This window comes from Tenrec ecaudatus, chromosome 5, assembly GCF_050624435.1.
Source record: "Tenrec ecaudatus isolate mTenEca1 chromosome 5, mTenEca1.hap1, whole genome shotgun sequence".
Classification (NCBI taxonomy): domain Eukaryota; kingdom Metazoa; phylum Chordata; class Mammalia; order Afrosoricida; family Tenrecidae; genus Tenrec; species Tenrec ecaudatus.
In genome coordinates, this window is record NC_134534.1 from 135,030,667 (window position 1) to 135,039,755 (window position 9,089).

A 9,089-nucleotide genomic window follows, 5' to 3' on the forward strand; every position below is an offset into this window, starting at 1 on the left:
CTTTCCCCCAGATCCTGGATGCTTCCTCCCCCCAACTACCATGATCCGAATTCTACCTTGCAGGGCTGGATAGGGCAGAGGTTGTACACTGGTACATATGAGGGCTGAAGGCACAGGGAATCCAGGGTGGATGATACCTTCCGGACCAAGGGTGTGAGGGGCGATGCTGGGAGAGTGTAGGGTGAGTGGGTTGGAAAGGGGGAACTGATTACAGGGATCCACATATGACATCCTCCCTGGGAGAGGGATGGCAGAGAAGGGGGGGAAGGGAGACTCCGGATAGAGCAAGATATGACAAAATAATGATGTATAAATTACCAAGGGCACATGAGGGAGGGGGGAGCAGGGAGGGAGGGGGAAAAAAGAGGACCTGATGCAAAGGGCTTAAGTGGAGAGCAAACGCTTTGAGAATGATTGGGGCGGGGAATGTATGGATGTGCTTTATACAATTGATGTATGTATATGTATGGACTGTGATAAGAGTTGTATGAGCCCCTAATAAAATGTTTAAAACAAAACAAAAAGAATAAACAATAATCAATATGTATTACCAGATCTATGATCAACAGTTTACATGCTAAATCTTATTTCATTCTCACATCTACCCCATGACGTATGCTATTGTCTCTATTATGCACTACATTCTTAATTTATTAGATATTAAATTCTTACCATGTGCCAGTGAACGGAAAATGGGTTTTGCAACACTGAACACAGTCTGCCGTTGCTTTCCTCCAGCTCGTATCTGTTTGCTAACTCACTCATATGTAGCTGACGTGGGTGGCTTTGGAAATCCAAGTCCTGTCATGGAGGCAGCTTGGTTCACTGATGCTGCAAAAACTCCTTCCTACCTCCCACTGACAGCAGGTACATGAACCAGCCCTGCAGCTAACCCTTAGGCCTCCATATGTAAGCTTCTGCAGCAAACGCCTTTGCCACCAACCTGGAGCTGCCCCCTCTTGCTTAAATCTCACAATGTCCTCCATATTTGGAGGCAAATGTCAAGTTCCTGGTCTTTGTACAACCAGGTGTGTATTCAATTTAGAAAGTAAAATAATCAGTTCAGTAGACAAAACCTTTCCTCTTATGGAGCTTGAAATTGAGTAGTAATGGAGAGACCGGGATTTCAAAAAGTTAATTTACTTGATCAAGGTTATGCTCCTAGTGATAAACCAGACTTTTAGCCCAGTTAATCTGAACTTTAAGGCAATGTTATAACCACTACCTCTTGTAACTTTTGTAATGATATAAACACACATGCATTCGTTGCCATCGATTCAGTGCCACCCCTTAACAATTCCATAGGACAGGGTAGAATGGTCCCTGTGAGTTTCTGTGGCTGTAATTCTTTACTGGAGTAGAAAGTCCTTTCTTTCTGTGGTGGAGTGGCTGGTGATTTTGAACTGCTGACTATGCGGCTAGCAGCCTAGCACGTACCAACTACACACCCGAGTTATCAGTATTGTTAACTGCATATCACTGATAAGAGCATTTCTCTAAGCATTACAGATATAATTATGCATAAACTTTTAGTGGAAGACTAAAATATCTCACATAACAATGTATTTGGATGAAAATATTTGATGGTAAATTTGTCATTTTAATATGCACTATCATTTTCCCTAATAATAATTCTATTAAAATTAAACAAAATAGTCCTCTTTACAAAGATTGAGTCTGGTATAATGACTGACTGCCAAAGGCATTGGAGTCTTTGCATGGGATTTTTATTAACTTTGATTTTTCTTTTCCATCTCTTATAACAATCACAGCTTGTTTTCTGTGGTATAGAACATGTGACTACCACTGACCAGTTTGTCACCCTGTGGTGGCTTGTGTGTTGTGATGCTGGAAGCTATGTCACTGGTATTTCAAATACCACAGGGTCACCCAAAGACAATAGGCTTCAGCAGACTACAAAGAAAGAACAGACGGTCCACTTTTGAGGAATTTGCCACTGAAAATCTTATGGAAATCATTGAAACCATGTCATATACTAAAAAACTCATTTTAGAATAGAATAGAAGCAAAATATTGTCAGAGATCATGTCAGAATATGAGCCCTTCAAATTCGACATCATTCAAAATGTGACTGAGGAAAAGGTGCCTTCTCCAAGTGGAATTGGTCATCATGACATGGAAGGAGTACAAGTCTGCAGAAAAAAGACCTTGGGACCTGCTTTTGCTGATGAGGCCTGAGTCAATGTGAGTAGAAACAGCTGAAAATTATCAAAACTCTAGATGCACAAAGTATGAATTTAGGAAAATTGGATGTTGTCAAAAATGAAACGGAACACATAACGATCAATATTATATGCATTAGTGAGTTGAGATGAACTGATATTGGTCATTTTGAACCAGAAAATCATATGGCATAGTATGCCAGGAGTGATAAATTCAGAAGGAATGGTATCACTTCCATCATCATGGGATACCGATGGAAATGTTTCCACAAGCTAAGGAAGCACCAGAAGCACTCACTTTTCTACACCAGGAAGTTTGAAAGGCTATTACCTGGCCAACTTCCTGGAAGTGATCCATCTATACTTGTATTCATTTCAATGAGATGTGAAACAACAAGGTGAAAATTATAGAACAATAACATTAATATCACATGAGAGATTCAGGCTGGATTCAGGAGGGGACTTGGAACAAGGGAAATCATTGTTGATGTCAGATGAATCTTGGCTGAAAGCGGAGAATACCAGAAAGATGTTTCCTTGTGTTTTATTGAGTATGCTAAGGTATTTTACTGTGTGGATCATGACAAACTATGGTAAGCCTTCAGAAGAGTGGTACTTCCACGACACTTCATTTTGTGTATACAGAACTTGTGGATCAAGAAGCAGTTGTGCAAACAGAACACAGGAATGTTGCCTGGTTTAAAATTAGGACAAGTGTGTATCAAGGTTATATCCTCTCACCATCCTCATTCAATCTGCATGCCAAGTAAATCAACAGGGATGCAGATTATAAGAAGAATGTGGCATCATGATTGGCGGGAGGATTGCTAACAACCTGCAATATGCAGATGACACAACTTTGCACAAAAGGAAGAGGATTTGAAGCACTTGCTGATGGAACTCAAGGGTGGCAGTATGAATTGCAACACAATGTAAAGATACAAAAGTGCACACAACTGGACTAGTAGGAAACCTGATGGTAAATGGATACAATATTCAAGTTCTCTTGGATTTTATCTTTCTCAGGTCCACCGTCAGTGCACATGGATGCAGTAATCGAGATTAAAGGACTTATTGCATTAGGTAAATCTGCACAAGACTTCGTTAAAAGGTTGAAAAGCAAGCAAGTTACTTGGAGGATTTACTTTAACCCATTGATGGTATTTTCAATTGTCTCATATGCTTGGTAAAGCTGGACATTGAATAAGGAAGATAGAAAAAGAATTGATGCTTTTGAATTATGCTGCTGGAAAAGAATGTTGAACATACCAAGGACTGCCCCAGGAAGAAACAAGTCCGTCTTGGAAGAAGTACAGCCAGAATGTACCATGGAAGCAAAGATGACGAGACTTTGTCTCACATATTTTGGGCATATTGTCAGGGGAGACCAGTTCCTGAACAAGGACATCGTACTGTGAACAGTCCAGGGGCAATAAAAACAAGGAAGACTTTACCAATATGAATCGATGCGATGGCTGCAAAGGTGCGCAAATGTAAGAACAATCGTCAGGATGCCGCAGCACCAGGCTGTGGTTCATTCTGGTGTCCGTGAGATGGCTGTGAGTTGGAACGACCAGATTGGTAACTAGCAACAACAGAGCAGGTGAAGGTTCTGTCATTTTGCATCACTGTTTTTACAAATCATGAAATGTACAGAATTCAGAATATCCATCAATAACAGACTGATGTTGATTATAAAACATTGAACATGAAAACAGAAAAATGTTAACAATCTGTTTAGAAAAAGAAAAATGTATCTTTTAGTATTTATCAAATTTTCTAATCAGAAGAATGGTGAGAACATGGAATTTTGTTGCTATCAGTACTGCATCTGAATGACAATTCCTGTAGAGACTTTCTAGAGGAGGCCTGTGGTAAAGGAGATGAGAGTACTGATCATCAACCCAAAGTATTAAAAAATTCTTTTCCAATTACTTAATAGGGTGAAGTTCATTGCAGCTAATGCAATTTTTATAACATCTTGTTATTGTTTGCATTTGTTCGAGATGCTTTTTTCTTGTTATTTGGTTGTACTTTCTTCTCACTAACTTACTGAAATGAATAAAGGACTAGGGAGAGTTGAATCTTAAAAGTAGTAATGGACAAGTAAAGTGAATTATTTTAAGTTATTTATAATGGTGTAAGATAAAATCATCAGAATGAAGCATAAACTCCTAATTTGATTTTATTCTTTTATCTTCAAATACAGTAGGGTGCTGGGAAATAAATTGTGTTTCTTTCTGAATAACAAGGCGAAATAAAATTTCCAGCACAGAATTGATTCATTGCATTGGTAAGTGCAGAGAAGAAGAGAAAACTGGATAGGCATGCATCCGAGTCACGTTTCTCAGGCCAGAACACAGAGTGAGTGGCACATGTACTTGGGGAGAAAGCTGGGTGCGCTTCCGGCACAATTCCTTCTCCAATCAACACTGATGGCCTTGATATCATGTAAGAGGCACCTGGGTAGGGAACTAAAGCACGACAGTGTGAGCTGGCAGGTGATTTGTACCGCAGTTAGACAACAGCACAGGTTCCTTAACGTGTGTGTAATATATCTGAGAGAGAAATTCTAATGACTTTTTGCTTTGTTTACTATTGAGCATCCATTCTACGGAAAAGGTATTTTAATTGATTGATGGTCATTGGAAAGCTATGAAGTGGCATAGAATACATATGTTGAAATCAGTACAGAGAAGCAATAACAATAGATTAAAAATGGAGGACTTGGAATTTATGCTGCTGTGCATGATTACCAGGGCGCCGTTGCTTAATTTTTAGGGAGTAGCTCATCATCAATAATGCATGTTTGTCTTCAGATACCGATTAAGTATTAAAGGAAAACTTAAAAATACCAATACTATTAAATCATGGCAATTGACTAATCCTTTTCAAAGGGATGTGTACTGGTTTAAATTGTACTTCTCCACACTGCAGTCCACCTGTTGTTGAGTGAAGTGATGCTCACATGGGGTTTTATAATAAGAGATGAGACAAAACATATTTCTTCATCACATGAGTGATGCCCATAAAGATTATTTTTTGGGATTTCAATAGTTAGCCCAAGTGGCAGACTTTAGTGATATATTCTGAATCTTGAATGCTCACGCTCAATACTTCAAGAAAACACTGTAATTATTTTTTTAATAGCTGGAGATGAGCTCTCAGGATTTCTTAAGAACAGCAAATTGCAGTGCAAATACCTCAGCCTTTACAACTTTGATTCCTTTCAAATGCTTTGCTTCCTACCCCACAGCCCACCCCACTTTCTATGAATGACTGATGTCATTGGCATGTTAGTGGGTGTATTTTAAATCTCCATTCAAGAGCTGCAACAGAAAATGAAAAATGCTTTCTATTAGAGGGAACCAGGTGGATAGGAGTCTATATACCCTGTGATCTTCTGAGGTAAGCATACAACCTTTCAGTTTTGACCATAATATGATTACTCTGTTCTCTTCAGATCAGAGAATGAGTTGGCACAACCTTTGATGATAAATCGGTCTATTATGTGGGTCTATTCTTGGCTTGCAAATATTTTTATAGACATAGAAAGTGTAAACATAGACATCCCAGTGTGGACATGAGGAGAGTGCTGACACAGGGAAGGGATCACTGCTGAAACCCTGGGACAATTTTCACTTGCTCGTTACTCCCTTCGTGGTATGTTCTTCTGGTATGCCTAAATCGTGGGATGTTCCTCTGACCTAATTCTTCCATCTTGTGCACGTTGCTTATCAGAATTCTATCACCAGACAATTCTAAGCTCATCCAGCCTGAACCAACTACCTACAGTCTGGGTACTTCATTCCTCAGTGCCTCCAACCAACTCTGGCATCAATAATTATCTCCAGAAAGGAACACATTAGTTAACTCATTGTCTTCCTCAGACCTATGTTAGCAATGAGGGGCGCATCAAGAAAACATCCAGAGAACAGGACGTAACCGTCAGATCTCTATTTGTAGATAGAGGGGTTAGATGGTAGGTAAAAATGGGAATAAATCAGAACCTCAGATTTCTAAGAAGATACACCACCCAAGTGCCCCTGATTCAGCTGTTGTCAGGAGATTCCCTGCTACTCCTTGATTGTCAGGAAATGAAATCCCGTCCTTTACCTTTGTACCCAATGTTCACTCTATTTCAATTGGGCAGGATAAGGATCTGAAGGTTGGGCCACAACACAACCAATGTCACCGAACAGTTGGTGGGTGAACTACGGAATGAAAAACTGATCTTTTGTTCAAAACGTAATAAAATGTTCAAATAAATAAATAAACCATGAGAGTGAGGGACCTATTCTAAGCTCTTGTTACATAATAAGAAAGTGACTATATATACTTTATCAAAATATATTATAGAATCATCTCTCATTGATAATTTCTATTATCAAATTGCAGACATTGTCCATCCTTATGGCATTTAATTTACTGAATATATATCTACATTCTAATATTTGATCTACAGATGCCAGTATTTAAAAAACACCGAATAAAGCCCCATGGGACAAGATACATCTGAGTGTATCTAATGATTTGCAAACAAATATAAAAATGGCATATCTGAAAAGAGCTCTATGAGCCACGAATAAAATGATTTTTTAAAGTGACATATATCCAATAAATAAATTAATGGTAAATCCAGGTAGACATATAATGTATCAAGTGAGCTAAACTAGTGTTTCAGAGAATCAAGTTACCAAACAGTCATTCCATGCAGTGTGATTCAAATATTCTAACTGCAATCCTTAGTAAGAAATGCATTTTATGTAAGTAATGTGCTACATGCACTTATGAAAACTTACTTGTGATGTTTGGTCAGGTTATGCTATCATAAAAAATAACTCTAGGGAGTGGCTTCAAAAGTGCCAGTGACCAAAAAAATAAAGGTTTATTCTTCATTACAGTAGATGTAAGGTATGCTGACAATGGCTCTGCTCGAGGGAGGCTGTAATTCTGTTCCTTGTATCTTTTTTTCCAGGCCTCAGGTTAACAGATCACCCCATCTTAAGAGGTACTCACAGCAAAGGGAAAGAGCAAGCACTGAGCTAAACTACACAATTGTTCTAAAAACTGTTGCTCAGACAGGATGGCTGTCACAGGCTTATAGCCCCCAGTCCAAGGAAGTAGCACGGCCCCTCCCAACAACCAGTGCACTGGGAAGCCTAGGTCTATCTAGAATTCAAAATCTTCATCCTTGCTTTCAGTGCTGTGTGTATAGATTGGAATAAATTACATATTAACTGATCTTCCTTGTAGGTATTTGAATATTTTCCTATCATAGCATTGTACTTCAAGCTAGATCCTGAAATACTCTTTTTTACTATATTCTGATACTATTCCTGTTTAATTTGTCATTCCCAGCAGAGTGAACCAAAACATTGTTTAGTTTCAAAATGGTTCATATGAGCCCATTTCAGCTCACTCATGCTTAGGATATTAACTATCCTTTGTTTCATTTCCTTTTGAGTGACTTGTCATTTTCCTTTATTCATACTTTGCTCATGTTCTGAACATGGATGGATGTGTGTCGCTGTGTCTTCCTCTTTGAGTCATGTATGTTGCATCAGCAAATAAAGGTCACGGCAGTTCCGCTTCTTCCACATCATTAAAGTGCACTCTACTTTGAGGAAGTAGTTGCTCTCTTGCTTTATTTTGAGTGCCTTCCATCCTGAAGGGCTCATCGGCTGCCACTGTATCATGCCATTTCTGCTGCTGTTCATCAGGCTTCCAGTAGCTAATATTTCAGAAGTGGCTCACCTCTTTAGCCTGGAAGCTTCACCGAACTACCCACCACGAGTGAGGTGGCCCTGCTCCCACGGGCAGAGCTTGTCGCATCACAGCGACAGGCAAGCTACCACGGCAGGACAGCATGACAATGGAGGAACCGAACAGATTCTCAATCACTGGTTTGCTTCCAGTTGAATGAGACAAGCCTATCTTTCTTGCTTTGGAACTTAAAAGTATATCTCATCAATCACGTGAAGGCATTTGAATGTGTAGATCATAGTTACTTATAGTTAAAATTATGAATAGGTATTCCAGGACACTGAATTGTGTCCATATGCAATGCGTACATAGATCAAGAAGCATTTGTTCAAGTGGAGAAAGGGGATAATACATCGTTCAGGAGCAGAAATGGTGTGGGCAAGGTTGTAGATGTTTACCTTATTTACTCCATTTATACGGTGAACAAATAATCTGAGAAGTCACACTACAGACACAAGAACACGGAGGAGAGCTCATTAAAAGCCTGTGATATTCAGATGGTATGACTTTGCTTGCTGAAAATGAAAATGACTTGAAAAATTTACCATGGAAGGTAAAAGACTACAGCATGCAATATGGGTTCTACCCGAACCTGAAGAAATGGAAAAACCTCACAACATCATGCAAGTGGAGAGAAAACAGGATTCCTCAAGGGTCTCTATCCTGGAAACAGGAGTCCATGCCTGTGGAGGCAGGGCCCCTGGTGGCCTAGTGGTTACACACTGGGCTCGATAACTACAAGGTCAGCAGTTGGAAACCACCAATCGCTTCTTGGGAGAAAGACAAGGCTTTCTACTCTTATTCTAAGCACTTGCCATTTATTAATGTATTTAATTCGTATAACACCTGTTACATAGGTACTAGTATTTTCATCTTGTAAAAACAGAAGCTGAGTCACAGAGAGGTTGATGCTGTTTTTGTCTTTTCAAATATCTCTAGTGAATGTTGGGCATCCACGAGCAGTGAAAATAACAACAGTACTTGAACTTGCCAGATGTCTTCATCCCCAATTGAAGATTCAGAGCTGGCCTACTCATTGGCCAGTTGAGTCTTTTTCTCCTGAGGACCAGATGTAAAGGGAGCATCATTACGTTAGGCTCAGAAAGCGTGGCTGTGCATTCACCTAATAGCAAGAAGCAA